We start from the raw sequence: 2874 nt of genomic DNA, 5'->3' as shown, positions 1-2874 counted from the left end.
CTTGTGGGTACGTGACAATATTCATGACCGCTCCAGACACGTCACAAAACTCCTTAGTCAATGCAAGGGCTTCGTGAACACTACGGTTGTCAACACAAAAATAGGCAATGTCATCAGCATAGGCAAGAACTTTAACTTCACATGACGCTAACGAAAAACCACGTACTCTTTGGCTCTTTTGTATGCTAACGGGTTTTGGCTTGGCCTGTGGGGAACCAAACCTTCCAAATTTGCAGGTATTAATTGGAACAGCACACCGCTTGAGTACCTTGGCGTGCCTTTGCAACAAATAAGGAACTCAGGACCACACTGGTCTTCAGTACTCAAGCATGTCAAGCGTGCCTCGCAGGCATTAATGGGGTCAGAAATTTCTGTATTTGCCCGTGCGCAAGTCTGGAATGTCTTCTTGGTAGCAAAGCTTGTTTATGTGCTTCAGGTACTGCACTGTGCGCGGTCGAAAGTCCAGGCTCTACACAGAGTGTTTGCTACCTTCGTGTGGGGCTCTGAATGGGAGCCAATGCGCAGAGATAATTTGTTTCTTCCCTTACGGTCTGGTGGTGTTGGGTAAATGCATTTGTTTGTGCACCAACTTGTGTCTCGGTTTTTCTTCTTCAAGTCGGCGGAGCATTCATTTTTACGTACTGTAATTCAAGAGCGCATAAGTTACCATTTGCCGCTCATCCTTGTTTCTACGGGTGAGGTGAACCAAAAGCCGCCATGGGGTTTCCTAAAAGAAGTTGTAGATACTTTTCATTTCCTTACTGGCGGTTTTCTCTGGAGTACCTGTTTAGTCTTTCAAGGACGGCTATAACGAACACTTTAATTCATAATCTATTTCCCGTGCCTCTTTTTCGCCAGCCATACTTGCGGGACCATACGAATAATATTTTAGACCATGTCAAGCGTATGTGCGTTCCGCCATATGCCAAAAAGTGTTTCTTTAAGCTTCATTCGCAAACGCTTCCAGTTAAAACATGGCGGCGAGATAAAGGAATGTCGATCCCTTGGTCAGACAATTGCCGCTTGTGCAACCAACCAGAAACTATTGACCACTGTTTTGTGCTGTGCCGTAACACGGTGTTTTTCTGGGACGTTTTGCAACGGACACTAAAAAAGGACATTGACATCGCCCCATACACCATTCGCTTCTTGCCATTTGAGGACGTTAATCGGGTGCCGTATGACGTTTTTGTGCTCCTAGGTTTGTTTAGCTTGTGGAAGTGCCGCATGACTGATCGGCATGCTGAACACCCTAGGCCGACCAAGGTCATTTTTCGGGAACAGGCGGCGTTGGTACGGAGCGTTTACGTTGCGCAGAGTGATCCACCAGAGTGGCTGCATCTTGTGTATGCGTGCGTTTGCTTGCCTGAGTTTTGAATTGGTGCCGACTTTTGCTAGACTGACGTGCTTACTCTTTGCTGTCTGTTAGTGTTTATATTGTGTCAATTGTCTTGGCTGACTTCTCTCTAAAATTTCCATGTATTAAAGAAAAAAAAAGTGCCCGTGGCCCAGTGGTTTGGAGCGCTAGGTATGTCAGCGCAAGTGCTTTGGAAGTCACAAGTTCGAATCGCCGCGGGTACATGCTTTTTTTTATGAGTTAACTTTTGCGTTTTTCGCCGATGTTTTGTATACTGAGTTCACCTTTTTTTGGGCCGTAACGTACATTGCTCCGCGAACTTGTCCACAGAACTCGCGCAGGCAGGCGCTGCCGCGCTAGCGAGTTCTCGTTGGCGTGCTGTTGCCATAAGCACCGACTGCGTGCGGGCAGTGGGCACAGGCCAGAATCAACACACCCTTGGCCTGGTGCGAACACGCTTTTTACGATACAGGCATGAGCGAGGCAAGCTCTAAATATAGGAGAAAAGCGAATGGCATTTGAGCGTCTGTGGGGATGCGGGGAGCGTTCATGCACTGCGTAGGCCTGGACTAGTAAATGCTACGATTCCAAGCCGTCCTGGGAGGCTTATATTATGCATTTTAAAGCCGACAACATTGCAGAAGCGCGGTACTATGATTACTCAGATATTGAGAATGCCCATCCAACAACGCCATTGGTTGTTTTTTACAGAACTGAAACCGAAACTGAAACTTGTTTGATTGCTAACCTTGGGCATCGTCCAATCACGGTCCCCCCTCATCCCAACGTCACAGCCTTAGTTGGTGCGGCCGCCGCAAACCACGCATGGTAGTTTTTCTTCTTTCGCGCTTTGTAAAATAATTACCGATTTGTCAGCCGGATAAACCATAAAAAAATTCCCCCGCATTTCCCCGAGGGGAAGAATGTGAAAGTGCGAATGCACGGTTGTCGGCCCGGTTGCGGCGCTTGCGCTCGGCCCCCGCAGCCCACCGCCTCGCCGCCTTCTCTTCCATCTCTTCCATCGGGTTTGTAGTATCACGTGTACACCACGCAGTTATCAAGCCGCTATAACGCCGCTGAGTCGCCAACGCACGCCGCTGACGACGTAGTTTGAATGCGTTAAAGATATAAGGCGCGTCTAACACTGATATCACCGTCGCGTCCGTGGCTTGGTCGGTAGCGCGTCGCGCTGCGGCCGCAAAGTCCTCGGATCGAAACCTGGCGCCGGATGCTGTTTCTTTTTCAAATATAGAGGAGCACTGCGGACGCCAACGCCGCCGGCGGTGGATGGTTTGGGGTCGCTTATAAAGTGCATTCGCACTTAAAAAGTGTGCTAATTTGAGCCAGTCTACGCAGCGCAAGCAAAACCGGGAGCTTGACAAACTCACTTCAGTGTCCGTTTAAACCGCTTGGTTTTTTTAATCGTCTGGGGCACGCTGTACGACGGTATGCCGGGTTATACTTTGGTCCGTTATCTCTGCTTCTCTGTAATCTACTTTGGTTCGTTATCTCTGCTT

The sequence above is a fragment of the Haemaphysalis longicornis genome, unplaced genomic scaffold, assembly GCF_048455015.1.
Source record: "Haemaphysalis longicornis isolate Haplotype H1 unplaced genomic scaffold, Haemaphysalis longicornis Haplotype H1 scaffold_15, whole genome shotgun sequence".
Taxonomy (NCBI): domain Eukaryota; kingdom Metazoa; phylum Arthropoda; class Arachnida; order Ixodida; family Ixodidae; genus Haemaphysalis; species Haemaphysalis longicornis.
The sequence above is the reverse complement of the archived record's forward strand: the minus strand, read 5'-3'. Positions refer to the sequence as shown.